The sequence below is a fragment of the Phyllobates terribilis genome, unplaced genomic scaffold (assembly GCF_046119375.1).
Source record: "Phyllobates terribilis strain yellow unplaced genomic scaffold, ASM4611937v1 Scaffold_5__5_contigs__length_657084704, whole genome shotgun sequence".
Lineage (NCBI taxonomy): Eukaryota > Metazoa > Chordata > Amphibia > Anura > Dendrobatidae > Phyllobates > Phyllobates terribilis.
In genome coordinates this window covers 62,950,260-62,965,459 of record NW_027362765.1, presented here as the reverse complement: position 1 = coordinate 62,965,459, position 15,200 = coordinate 62,950,260, and the positions used below count along the sequence as shown (strand labels likewise).

General features: G+C 44.4%; 2 protein-coding genes across 2 annotated transcripts in view; one reads left to right on the top strand and one right to left on the bottom strand.

Moving 5' to 3' along the window:
- LOC141271986 (uncharacterized) overlaps positions 1-15,200 on the bottom strand; it is a 1,184,418-nt gene that overhangs the window by 182,098 nt on the left and 987,120 nt on the right. The gene's annotated exons all lie outside the window — the stretch shown is intronic.
- The window catches only part of LOC141271977 (uncharacterized), a 73,567-nt gene continuing 59,503 nt past the window's right edge, over positions 1,137-15,200 (top strand). Inside the window, exon 1 of the mRNA XM_073682237.1 lies at positions 1,137-1,206. The gene's annotated coding sequence lies outside the window, so the exon portion shown is untranslated. The remainder of the gene's footprint in view (positions 1,207-15,200) is intronic.

Sequence of the window (15,200 nt, the reverse complement as noted above, 5' to 3'; positions counted from 1 at the left end):
CACCCGCGGTTCCGCTCCGTACACCTAGTACACGCGCGGCTCCGCTCCGTACACCTTGTACACATGGCTCCGCTCTGTACACACACGCGGCTCCGTTCCGTACACCTAGTACACACGCGGCTCCGCTCCGTACACCTAGTACACACACGGTTCCGCTCCATACACCTCGCACACCCGCGGTTCCGCTCCGTACACCTCGAGCACACGCGGCTCCGCTCCGTACACCTAGTACACGCGCAGCTCCACTCCATACACCTCGTACACACGGCTCCGCTCTGTATACACACACGCGGCTCCTCTCCATACACCTCGCACACACGCGGCTCCGCTCCATACACCTCGTACACACACGGCTCTGCTCCATACACCTCGTACACACGCGGCTCCGCTCCGTACTCCTCGTACACGCGCGACTCCGCTCCATACTCCTCGTACACACGCGGCTCCGCTCCGTACACCCGCGGCTCCGCTCCGTACGCCTCGTACACCCGCGGCTCCGCTCCGTACACCTCGTACACCCGCGGCTCCGCTCCGTACACCTCGTACACCCGTGGCTCCGCTCCGTACACCTCGTACACACGCGGCTCCGCTCCGTACACCTCGTACACGCGCGGCTCCGCTCCGTACACCTCGTAGACACGCGGCTCTGCTACATACACATCGTACACACACGGCTCCGCTCCGTACACCTCGTACAAGCGCGGCTCCGCTCCGTACACCTCGTACACACGGGGCTCCTCTCCGTACACCTCGTACACACACGGCTCAGCTCCGTACACCTCGTACACACACGGCTCCGCTCCGTACACCTCGTACACACGCTGCTCGGCTCCGTACGCCTCGTACACACGCGGCTCTGCTCCGTACACCACGTACACACGCGGCTCCGCTCCGTACACCTCGTACACACGCTGCTCGGCTCCGTACGCCTCGTACACACGCGGCTCCGCTCCGTACACCTCGTACACACGCGGCTCTGCTCCGTACACCTCGTACACACGCGGCTCTGCTACATCCACACTGTAAACCCCTCCTGACCCCACACATAACCTTCCCCTCATCCAGCACCATGACAACCAGCACAGCAGAGTCCTGCATCCACTGAGGCTCCTGATCATGTGACCCCTGACTCCTCCCCTCCTGTGACCTCATCACAGGTCCTGTGCGCACAGAACAGCCATATATGTGGTGGCTCTTCAGGTGGAGGTATGTGGAGATTCCCCATTACTGGGCGCAGGGGGCATTAACCCCTTCAGCACTGAGACTCTTTTGGTGTCTTGTGTTACCTCTATATAAGAATCATAAGGTTTTTGTTCTGTTTCCTGTAATAGATACATACAATCCAACTATGGAAGACATGAAGTGAAGAAACATGTATTGTTCTCATAGTACAGGGCCCCTTTCTTGGCCCCCCACACCATGTAATGCCCCCATTATGCCCCTTATGCAGTATGTATGATGCCCCCCCACACAGTGTAATGCCCCCTTTATGCCCCTTATGCAGTATGTATGATGCCCCCCCACACAGTGTAATGCCCCCATTATGCCCCTTATGCAGTATGTATGATGCCCCACACAGTGTAATGCCTCCATTATGCCTCATGTGCAGTATGTATGATGCCCCCACACCATGTAATGCCCCCTTTATGCCCCTTATGCAGTATGTATGATGCTCCCCACAGTGTAATGCCCCCTTTATGCCCCTTATGCAGTATGTATGATGCCCCCCACACAGTGTAATGCCCCCTTTATGCCCCTTATGCAGTATGTATGATGCCCCCCACACCATGTAATGCCCCCTTTATGCAGTATGTATGATGCCCCCACACAGTGTAATGCCCCCATTATGCCCCTTATGCAGTATGTATGATGCCCCCCACACAGTGTAATACCCCCTTTATGCCCCTTATGCAGTATGTATGATGCCCCCGCGCAGTGTAATGCCCCCATTATGCCCCTTATGCAGTATGTATGATACCCCCCACACCATGTAATGCCCCCATTATGCCCCTTGTGCAGTATATATGATGCCCCCACACAGTGTAATACCCCCATTATGCCCCTTATGCAGTATGTATAATGCCCCCATTCAGTGTAATGCCCCCATTATGCAGTAGGTATGATGCCCCCCACACCATGTAATGCCCCCATTATGCTCCTATCGCAGTATGTATGATGGCCCCCCCACAAAGTATAATGTTCCCACAGTACCGCCTGAGGTCCTGAAGTTGTAACAAGTCCTGAGGTTATGCAGTTGGAATAATCCCCCTAGAAAATGTTTTTTGCTTTTGCCTGCTTCCCTACATGTATACCCTCGAGCATGTATACATGCATGTAGGGGAGCAGGCCTTACTAGATATCGAGGCTTTGTACACTAATATATCGCATGAGGATGATATCAGAGGAGTAGGACATTTCTTGAAATCGTGCTCAATAGAGCGTAGCAGACATAATGACTTCATGGAGGATCTTCTAAAATTCACTCTTACTCATAACTTCTTTCTTTTTGACAGGATGTACTTCCACCAGCTCAGAGGTAGTGCAATGGGGAGCCCCTGTGCCCCTTCATATGCTAACTTATTCCTGGGCTGGAGGGAGGAAACCACAATATTCAGGGATGATCATAAGTGGTGGCATCCAAGTATTGGGGTACGGTATAGATATATTGATGACATTTTTATCATCTTGTCAGGGACTAGTGTTCAGTTCCCTGACAAATTCAAGAAATTTTTCATCAATAGAGTGGACCTTAGATTTACATTCGAGTTTAATTATACCCAGTTGCCTTTCTGGATGTACTAATCAAGAAATAACCGGATGGGGCACTCATCTACCATAAACCTACAAGCACTACTAGCCTATTGAAGTGGGATAGCCACCACCCCATCCCCATAAAGAAAGGAAAACCCAAGAGCCAATGTTTATGGTTGAGAAGGAACTGTTTTTACAGATTTTAATGTACAGGCAATAGACATGAACACCAGATTCAAGGAAAAAGGGTACCCACAGAACATTTTGGATTTCGTACAATCGTTTGCAGAAAAACAATTGCAGACATTGACCCTAAATATGCTCCAGCATGGAACATATAACTGCGGGCATGTGCCGTCATTGGTGCAAGAAGCGCGGCAGCAATCAGTTTATCTGGCTTTTCAGTTAAAGCACGTCACTTCGGGACATGCGCAATAGGGGATGGACATTATCAGACCTCTAGCGCAGGCACAGTACATTGTAGACAGATTCCATTCTATATGTCCTATTGTTAGGGTGGTCCTGTATCGGGACCCTCGATTGCCTGCTCCTGACCTAATAGTTTAAATCAAGTGCATGCGCAGAAGAAATAACACTGGGCACAGTCAGGTGCAGCTCCTCTCTTGACAGAGCAGGCGCGTCAATTCTTAATTGCGACACAAGCAAGGGGTATTTATATCATCGCATACTAGGACGTAGCTAGCTGAATGTCACGTTCTTTTCCATTGGATAGTCCATATATGGTCTTTGCACAAAATATCTTGCATTCCAGGACTTGGTCCTGTGTGCAGGCACCATCTTGTCTCACAGCATTTTCTAGCATTCTTACTGACTCATATAAGGGCAATAATTTATTACATAAACAATTTATTCACCTGAACACTATGACAATTCACCTCTAGGAATGGGAATGGGTCTGCTAGTCTGGTGAGTGGTTTTGGATGAAGTGGGATGTTAAAACATGGACACCTTGCTATTAAGCACACTATGCTGAACATCATGAATTAACATCCCTGTATCAAGCCTCCTGATAAACCTGTTGGGGAAACACGTTGAGGCTTATTATTGAAACATTCTCTAATGAGTACTATACCCTTTCCTTTATATGTACCTTGTGTAAGGTGGCTAATGGTTGCGTAGTCGATGGGAGGTATGTGTCACAGAGATAATTGGTCTCTGTGATGTAGCCCGGAGTGTTTCTCTAGTGCACGCATGCACTAAGAGGATCGTTTGGTGCACCTGGGAGCCGGGGTACGGGTTGCTAGGAGAGAATAGGTGGGTCCAGCTACCCACATACCTCACCTCTGGGTGTGGTTAACAGCCTATATAATGGAGGCTGTTGTTTGACACATAGTCTGTGTTTGGAGGGAGAAGGCCTCCTGTGTGTGTTGTCTCCAGACTGAACTGTGTGACCACAGGTCCAGTTTACCAAAGACTTTGCTTAAAGGGAACCTGTCACGTCCTAGTTGCTATGTACACTGCCCCCATTGCTTTGTTAGTGATGCAATGTGCATCACTAACAAGCTTTTTTCATTAAAATCGGTGGTAGTATAATGATTTTATATCATTATATACACTTTGTCCTACCTGCTCGTATTCAGTCATAGGGATGTGATCCTCATATTCAGTCATGGGCAGCGCCGCATTCAGTCACTGCTGGCGTCCCCATGTATTTGACTACTGCTCCCGGTAAGGTTGTGTCTAGATTGGAGTTGATTTTTTTGTGCTCTTCACTTTAGCCTCTCCGATCTAGACACTTCAATGCTGAGGAGACTAGATCGGATTTGCTGAAGTGAGGGGCTCAAAAAATCCCCTCCGATGTAGACAGTTCAGCACTGACACCACTAGATCGGAGTTGATTTCAGGATCCTCATACTCACTGCTGTCTAGTCGCCTCTTCTGGCTTTTTAATGTTTTTCTTATGCTTTTTTATGCAATTGCTCATCTTTTTAATGGAGCAAACATCACAAGTCAAAAATGATTTTTTAACACTGTTATATATTTTATGGATTTGAGCAATATTCTTTTTGGAAGGAGCCGTCTAGATTGGAGATGATTATTTGAGGACCTCATTTTAGCTTCCACTGTAGGCAGCTCACTAGTGAGGTGATTTTTTGAGGACCTGGCCGTAGCCTCCACTCTAGACGGTTCAGTACCAAGGTGACTAGAATGGAGTTGCTGGAGTGAGGTCCTCAAAAAATCTATTTCAAACTAAGATTGGGTGGAGATTTGTGGGGAGGGTGGTGACAGTGACGGAGCAGCCGACAGAATCATCAGAATGTGCAGCACAAAAGTGGCGTAAATTATAACAGCAGTGTTCTCCAGTGACCCTGGACATGCCTGTAATAATTTGTCACTTCTATGTTGTACATTATGGTGACTGTCGGGGGCGCTCTTTTACGCCTATCCCCGCGGAGCTCTGCCCACTCTTCACAATGTCGGTGCTGCAGACAGGACTGTGGACAAATGGGAAGAGTCACATTCTGGGAAACTGAACAGTCAGCGATAAGGGGAATTCTTTATATTACATAAAGCGAGAATAAAAATGTAAGTTTCATTAATCAGGAAAAAAAGAATTTTGCCCAAATCCATAAAATATATAACAGTGTAAAAAAAATATTTTTGATGTTTGCTCCATTAAAAACATGAGCAATTCCATAAAAAAGCATAACAAAAACATTAAAAAGCCAGAAGAGGCGACTACACAGCAGTGAGTATGAGGATCCTGGAATCGCCTCCATCTAGTGGTGTCAGTGCTGAACTGTCTACATCGGAGGGAAATTTTTGAGGCCTTGCATCCCTAACAAAGCAATGGGGGCAGTGTACATAGCAACTAGGATGTGACAGGTTCCCTTTAAAGGACAGTTTTCTTTGTTTTTGTCTGCCCTAAAGGCTGTTTGTTTGCATTTTACTTTCTGACCGATTCATGAAGCCAATAAACCTCTATGAACATTTAAAGGAACATGCCTCCTGTTTGCCTCACACCACACCTGAGTGGATACCATCCCTACACTTGATACATATCTGGTCCTAAATAATGTATCAGTATATTTTTTTTAGATATGAATCAAAGTTAACTAGAGCTTTTGAGGTACAGACACCAGTGAGCAAAGGCATCATTGTCGTTCCTTAGGGTGACAACCTCCACAGGTGGGCAGTGTCAGCTTTGTTTAGGTATGGAATAGGGTACGGTAGTGACTATCAATTTTTCAGCAGCATAATTGTTTATCTGTTGATATACATCCACAACAAGTTATTCAGCTTGTAATTTTGCTAGTTTTAAGAATACATATATATACAGTACAGACCAAAAGTTTGGACACACCTTCTCATTTAAAGATTTTTCTGTATTTTCATGACTATGAAAATTGTACATTCACACTGAAGGCATCAAAACTATGAATTAACACATGTGGAATTAACACAGGGGAATTAACACAGGGGAGGAGTCCTGAGGAGATAATTTGCATATTCCCACTGCATTTTGGGGTAAGTGAAGAGTCTCCGTGAGCTCAAAGAACACTGGATTTTGGCTGTTGGAGCTGAAAAGAGGACATCGGTAAACCGCGCGCATTTTGAAGCTTTTTTTTGAAGCTTTTTTCACTGTTTTCAGAACATTAACAGTAAGAACATGGAAGAGTCCAGGAGCCATTTGGTGAGCTGCATATCCTGCTACATGTTCACAGACTTGCCAGTGGAAAAGCCAAACTTCACATGCCAGAAATGCAAGCTTGTGTCCCTGTTGGAGGAAAAGTTGCGAAATCTAGAAGAGAGGTTAACTACCTTGAAAATCATTAAGGAAGGTGAAGAGTTCTTAGACAGAGCAGAATTATCTCTTCATGATTCAGAAAGAGAAGAAATTCGAACTGCACCTGAGGAAACAGAGGAATGGAAGCATGTGACCCAGAGAAGCAGGAGGATAGAGAGGCAGTCAGCACCTATACTGCTCAGGAACCAGTACCAGGCTCTCTCGCAGGAGAACCATGAAGAAATACAGCAAGATAAGACTTTGCCAGCAATGAATAACCTTGTAAGCCCTCAGAATCCTCCTGGATGGAGAAAGAAGAATGTTGTGAAGAAAAAACGGAGAGTGGTGGTCATGGGGGATTCCCTGTTAAGAGGAACAGAGGCTGCTATCTGCAGACCAGACATAACCTCAAGAGAAATGTGCTGTCTTCCAGGAGCAAAAATTAAAGATGTGTCTGACAGGATATCAAGACTCTTCAGACCTACAGATCACTACCCATTCCTGCTAATACATGTGGGGACAAATGACACCGCAAGAAAGGACCTGGAAACCATCTGCAGTGACTTTGAAGAATTGGGCAAGAAAGTGAAAGAATTGGGAGCGCAGGTGGTCTTCTCATCCATCCTCCCAGTGGATGGCCATGGAACAATGAGGTGGAATAAGATTCAACAGGTGAACAACTGGCTACGTCGATGGTGCCGTCAACAAGGATTTGGATTTCTGGATCACGGAATGAATTACCTATACGATGGACTACTTGCTAGAGATGGGGTGCACCTTACGAAGACTGGAAAACATGTATTTGGAAATTGCCTTGCTGCACTCATCAGGAGAGCTTTAAACTAGAACAATGTGGGAAGGGAAGCAAAAGGCCAGAAAAAGCCATACAGCTGACAAATACTATTGAGATCTCTGCTACTGGAAGTGGAAAGGAAGAACAAAGACAAAACAATTTAAATAATAAAAATATGGGAGGAAGAGAAACCAATCACAAACTAAAATGTTTTTGTACAAATGCACAAAGCATGGGCAACAAACAAGGAGAATTAGAACTACTAACGCAGGAAAAGAAATATGATGTCATTGGAATCACTGAAACTTGGTGGGACGATACACATGATTGGAATAAAAGGCTAAAAGGATACAACTTATTTGCAAGAACCAGACTTGATAAATGAGGAGGAGGTGTCGCATTGTATGTTAGAAAAGCGTATATCTGCACAGAGATTGAAGCTTCAGAGACTGGGAGTTCTGTGGAAACTGTTTGGGTAAGAATACAAGGAGAGAACAACGGAAAGGACACCATTGTAGGCATTTACTACAGGCCACCTGGGCAAGCTGAAGATATGGATGAACTCTTTATGTATCAAATGACCAAGTTCTCAAAAAAATATGACGTAGTGGTCATGGGAGATTTCAACTATCCAGACATTTGTTGGGAATCTCTCTCAAGTAAAACTAACAGGTCAAGCAAATTCTTATCCTCTCTTGCTGACAACTTTATCTTCCAAAAGGTAGGGGAGAAAACAAGGGGATCTGCTACTTTGGATCTAATCCTTATAAACAAGGAGGAAATGGTTGAGGAGGTAAAAGTGGCTGGGACCCTAGGAGGCAGCGATCATGCTATTATAGAATTTTGGATAACTAGAGGAGGAAGACATGTGAAGACTCAAACTTCAAGGTTAGATTTTAGAAAGGCAGATTTTAAGAGACTCAGAAAGAGAATAGGAGGGATCCAATGGCTGGATGTCCTTAAGGACAAAAATGTCCAGGAAGGATGGGAAATTTTTAAAAATGAGATTCTCAAAGCACAATCGTTAACAATCCCGAAAAGTAGGAAGAATGGGAAGCATTTAAGGAAACCAGGATGGATGAACACAGAACTTAAACACATGCTAAAAAGAAAGAAAGAAATGTTTATTAAATGGAAAGAGGGAGGCATATCTAAAGAAGATTATAATGCAGTCTGCAGATCCTGCAGGGCATGTATCAGGTTAGCTAAAGCTGACAATGAATTAAGGCTTGCAAGAGATGTCAAAAGTAAAAGAAAAGTCAAAGATGCTATAGGATTTTTACAGGATGAAAATGGAGAAATGGTAAGAGAGGATGTTGAGAAGGCCAAACTTTTTAATTCCTATTTTGCATCTGTTTTCTCTCAGAAAGAAAATGTAACATCAACTGATCTTCACTGTCCTTTTAAAGGAATAGAAGAATCCAAGTTATCTGTAAACAGAAAGATTGTGAGGGAATATTTAGCTAACATAAATGAGTTCAAGTCTCCAGGTCCAGATGAATTACACCCCAGAGTACTGAAGGAGATCGTAGAAGAAATTTTAGAACCACTCTCCATAATCTTTGAAAATTCTTGGAGAACAGGAGAAGTCCCAGAAGACTGGAGAAGAGCAAATGTTGTTCCTATCTTCAAAAAGGGGAAGAAGGTGGACCCAGGGAACTATAGGCCGGTGAGTCTGACTTCTATACCAGGAAAGATCTTTGAACAAATTATTAAACAACATGTATGTAAGTACCTGGATAAGAATGAAGTGATTAACCAGAGTCAGCATGGGTTTATAACTAACAAGTCATGTCAGACTAACTTAATTTCCTTCTATGACAGAATCACTGACTGGGTGGATCAGGGAAATGCTGTAGATATAGTATATCTTGACTTCAGCAAAGCATTTGACAAAGTATCTCACACCATCCTTATTGAAAAAATGACCAAGTATGCAATGGACCAGGCAACTGTTAGGTGGATTCATAACTGGCTTAGTGATCGGACTCAAAGGGTGATTGTAAATGGCTTCACATCCAGCTGGATGAATGTCTCAAGTGGGGTACCACAGGGCTCCGTCCTGGGACCTGTATTGTTCAACATCTTTATCAATGATTTAGATGAAGGAATTGAGGGTAAACTGATTAAATTTGCTGATGACACAAAGCTAGGAGGGATAGCTAATACTAGAGAAGAGAGAGAGAGGATTCAAAAAGACCTAAATAAACTGGAGCAGTGGGCAGCAACCAACAGAATGGTTTTTAACAGGGAAAAATGCAAAGTACTACATCTGGGCAATAAAAATGAAAAAAGCATATACAGAATGGGAGGAATAGAGCTAAGCAACAGTTCATGTGAAAAAGACTTAGGTATACTAATAGATCATAGACTGAACATGAGTCAACAGTGTGATGCAGCAGCAAAAAAGGCAAATACAATTCTGGGATGTATTAACAGAAGCATACAGTCTAGATCACGTGAAGTCATTATTGGTCTTTACTCCTCTTTGGTCAGACCTCATCTGGAATACTGTGTACAGTTTTGGGCACCACATTTTAAAAAAGACATAGACAAACTGGAGCAAGTTCAGAGAAGAGCGACCAGAATGGTGACTGGTCTGCAAACCATGTCCTATGAGGAACGGTTGCAGGATTTGGGAATGTTTAGCTTGCAAAAAAGAAGACTGAGAGGAGACTTAATAGCTGTCTACAAATATGTCAAGGGCTGTCACATTGTAGAAGGATCATCTTTATTCTCATTTGCACAAGGAAAGACTAGAAGCAATGGGATGAAGCTAAATGGGAGGAGACACAGATTAGATATTAGAAAAAACTTTTTGACAGTTAGGGTGATTAATGAGTGGAACAGGCTGCCACGAGAGGTGGTGAGTTCCCCTTCAATGGACGTCTTCAAACAGAGGCTGGACAGACATCTGTCTGAGATGATTTAGTGAATCCTGCTTTGAGCAGGGGGTTGGACCAGATGACCCAGGAGGTCCCTTCCAACTCTACCATTCTATGATTCTATGAATTATATAGTTAACAAAAAAGTGTGAAACAACTGAAAATATGTCTTATATTCTAGGTTCTTCAAAGTAGCCACCTTTTTGCTTTGATGACTGCTTTGCACACTCTTGGCATTCTCTTGATGAGCTTCAAGAGGTAGTCACCGGAAATGGCTTTCACTTCACAGGTGTGCCCTGTCAGGTTTAATAAGTGGGATTTCTTGCCTTATAAATGGGGTTTGGGCCATCAGTTGTGTTGTGCAGAAGTCTGGTGGATACACAGCTGATAGTCCTACTGAATAGACTGTTAGAATTTGTATTATGGCAAGAAAAAAGCAGCTAAGTAAAGAAAAACGAGTGGCCATCATTACTTTAAGAAATGAAGGTCAGTCAGTGCAAAAAATTGGGCAAACTTTGAAAGTGTCCCCAACTGCAGTTGCAAAAACCATCAAGCGCTACAAAGAAACTGGCTCACATGAGGACTACCCCAGGAAAGGAAGACCAAGAGTCACCTCTGCTTCTGAGGATAAGTTTATCCGAGTCACCAGCCTCAGAAATCGCAGGTTAACAGCAGCTCAGATTAGAGACCAGGTCAATGCCACACAGAGTTCTAGCAGCAGACACATCTCTACAACAACTGTTAAGAGGAGACTTTGTGCAGCAGGCCTTCATGGTAAAATAGCTGCTAGGAAACCACTGCTAAGGACAGGCAACAAGCAGAAGAGACTTGTTTGGGCTAAAGAACACAATGAATGGACATTAGACCAGTGGAAATCTGTGCTTTGGTCTGATGAGTCCAAATTTGAGATCTTTGGTTCCAACCACCATGTCTTTGTGCGACGCAGAAAAGGTGAACGGATGGACTCTACATGCCTGGTTCACACCGTGCAGCATGGAGGAGGAGGTGTGATGGTGTGGGGGTGCTTTGCTGGTGACACTGTTGGGAATTTATTCAAAATTGAAGGCATACTGAACCAGCATGGCTACCACAGCATCTTGCAGCGGCATGCTATTCCATCCGGTTTGCATTTAGTTCGACCATCATTTATTTTTCAACAGGACAATGACCCCAAACACACCTCCAGGCTGAGTAAGGGCTATTTGAACAAGAAGGAGAGTGATGGGGTGCTACGCCAGATGACCTGGCCTCCACAGTCACCAGACCTGAACCCAATCAAGATGATTTGGGGTGAGCTGGACCGCAGATTGAAGGCAAAAGGGCCAACAAGTGCTAAGCATCTCTGGGAACTCCTTCAAGATTGTTGGGAGACCATTTCCGGTGACTACCTCTTGAAGCTCATCAAGAGAATGCCAAGAGTGTGCAAAGCAGTTATCAAAGCAAAAGGTGGCTACTTTGAAGACCCTAGAATATAAGACATATTTTCAGTTGTTTCACACTTTTTTGTTAAGTATATAATTCCACATGTGTTAATTCATAGTTTTGATGCCTTCAGTGTGAATGTACAATTTTCATAGTCAAGAAAATACAGAAAAATCTTTAAATGAGAAGGTGTGTCCAAACTTTTGGTCTGTACTGTATGTGTGTGTGTGTGTGTGTGTGTGTGTGTGTGTGTGTGTGTGTGTGTGTATATATAAAGGGAACACTCAAATAACACATCCTAGATCTGAATGAATGAAATATTCTCATTGAATACTTTGTTCAGTACAAAGTTGAATGTGCTGACAACAAAATCACACACAAATCATCAATGGAAATCAAATTTATTAACCAATGGAGGCCTGGATTTGGAGTCACCCCCAAAATTAAAGTAGAAAAACACACTAGAGGCTGATCCAACTTTGATGTAATGTCCTTAAAACAAGTCAAAATGAGGCTCCTTATTGTGTGTGGCCTCCACGTGCTTGTATGATCTCCCTACAACTCCTGGGCATGCTCCTGATGAGGTTGCGGATGGTCTCCTGTGGGATCTCCTCCCAGACCTGGACTAAAGCATCCGCCAACTCCTGGACAGTCTGTGGTGCAATGTGCCGTTGGTGGATGGAGTGAGACATGATGTCCCAGATGTGTTCAATCGGATTCAGGTCTGGGGAACGGGCGGGCCAGTCCATAGCTTTAATGCCTTCATCTTGCAGGAACTGCTGACACACTCCAGACACATGAGGTCTGGCATTGTCCTGCGTTAGGAGGAACCCAGGGCCAACTGCACCAGCATATGGTCTCACAAGGGGTCTGAGGATCTCATCTCGGTACCTAATGGCAGTCAGGCTACCTCTGGCGAGCACATGAAGGCCTGTGCGGCCCTCCATAGAAATGCCAGCCCACACCATTACTGACCCACTGCCAAACCAGTCATGCTGAAGGATGTTGCAGGCAGCAGATCGCTCTCCACGGCGTCTCCAGACTCTGTCACATCTGTCACATGTGCTCAGTGTGAACCTGCTTTCATCTATGAAGAGCACAGGGCGCGAGTGGCGACTTTGCTAATCCTTGTGTTCTGTGGCAAATGCCAAGCATCCTGCACCGTGTTGGGCTGTGATCACAACCCCCATCTGTGGACGTTGGGCCCTCATACCACCCTCATGGAGTCGGTTTCTAACCGTTTGTGCAGACACATGCACATTTGTGGCCTGCTGGAGGTCATTTTGCAGGGCTCTGGCAGTGCTTCTCCTGTTTCTCCTTGCACAAAGGCAGAGGTAGCGGTCCTGCTGCTGGGTTGTTGCCCTCCTACTGCCCCCTCCACGTCTCCTGGTGTACTGGCCTGTTTCCTGGTAGCGCCTCCAGCCTCTGGACACTACACTGACAGACACAGCAAACCTTCTTGCCACAGCTCGCATTGATGTGCCATCCTGGAGGAGTTGCACTACCTGAGCAACTTCTGTGGGTTGTAGAGTCCGTCTCATGCTACCACGAGTGTAAAAGCACAACCAACATTCAAAAGTGACCAAAACATCAGCCAGAAAGCAATGGTACTGAGATGTGGTCTGTGGTCCCCACCTGCAGAACCACTCCTTTATTGAGTATGTGTTTTAATAATTGTCAATAATATCCATCTATTGTCTATTCCATTTGCACAACAGCATGTGAAATTGATTGTCAATCAGTGTTGCTTCCTAAGTAGACAGTTTGATTTCACAGAAGTTTGATTTACTTGGAGTTATATTATGTTGTTTAAGTGTTCCATTTATTCTTTTGAGCAGTGTATATACTGTATGTATACAGTATATTTGTTGTAAAACAAGTTTTTAATGCATATATTTAATAAGATTTAACATTTTACTTTAGGTTTTTTTTTCCACAGTATTGCCCCTACACACACAATTTGGTACCATCCACCCCACCGACTACCCCCACAGCTAATGAATAAATATTCACTTAGCCTTATTCTTGGTGCAGATACTATTGAATCCAGGACCTATGAAGTATCTACCACACAATAGTTGGATAGGCAGGGGAGTATCATCCATAGCAGCAGCCCACACGGACGCTATGGCGCCCGTGAATTCAGAGGGCTCAGTGTGGCTCGGCACCGGGCTCCCTCTGCTTCCCATCATCACAATTTCAGTAATATCGATATTTCCGTGACAGTGATACCATTGAACAGAATAGTGAATCAGCGAGTCGATAGCTCTCTGATCCACCATTCAGCCTTCGCCTGTGAGTCTGAGACTTTGTGCACTGCATGCTCAATGACGTCACTAAATCACACCTGTACTATGGAACCTCAGTACTCACAATGCACAGCCCGGGAACCGGGTTAGTTGAGTAGTGTGTTTTTTTTTGTTTTTTTTTTAATATCAGATAATTTCAAGCATCATATTAAAGAAAGGGCTTTGGGGGCTCTCATACTGAATGGGCGACTGGTGGGGACCATTTTACTGAGTGGGGGGCTGTGGTGAACTGTAAAGGCCTCCATACTGAGTGGGGGTCCTGTTGTGGCCATAATAATGTGTGAGTGGCTGTGGGAGCCATCATGCTGTGCAAGGTTTGTTGGGGCCATCATACATTGTGGGAGCCCTCATTCTGAGTTAGATGGGCACACAGGAGAACATTTTCCTGGTGATGAGTCAGATAGGGATAATTAAGTGAAATATACAGACCTTTGGTCTATCTGGTTGCAGACTTGAATTGATATGGTGTTGTGTACCAGGAGGGAGACATCAGATTAGATTTTTAGATTAATAATTTTGTTAATTATTTTAATTTACTGAGATAATGACTTTTGTGTTTTAATTGGCTGTAAGCCATAATCATCAACATTAACAGAAATAAACACTTGAAATAGATCACTCTGTTTGTAATGACTCTATATAATATATGAGTTTCACTTTTTGTATTGAAGAACTGAAATAAATTAACTTTTTGATGACCAGGTAAAAAGACTTTTCTCAGATTTGGCTGAGCGCACATGAGCTTCTATCATGGCTAAAATGGAGAACGTGAAGGAACATGAAGAAGAAGGGAGGGGTTAGTTACATCACAGCCACATGAGCGGGAGACAGGGAGGGAGAAAGGACAAACATTACTGAAATGCAATGAAACAGCAATACATAGCAACTGTAAGACGTGCAATATAGTCTGTAAAATTCCAAATCATGGGACATAACATTCCCTGTCTGAAATCTTTAGATTTCACAATGTTTAATTTGACGTGATGTCCTTTGATGATGTCATCGTCGACCTGAAAGATAAAAAAGAAACACACAGGTATGCAACAGTAACAATAACAGTCATAAGTTAGTTTTCCAGTTGGTGGAGTGAAGTCCACAACAGTAGGATAATCCAAGTCCAATTGGAAACCCATCTTCGGATTGGGGAAGCCGCAACATGCAAATACTTCCACCAACCCAACAATCCACTGGTGAAAGTTCCAATGTCCTAACACAGCTGGAAATATATGGCGGTAAGCTCCCCGCTGTAAGCTGTGTCCACTAGCGATGTCCTTCATGTGATGCCTTCTCTC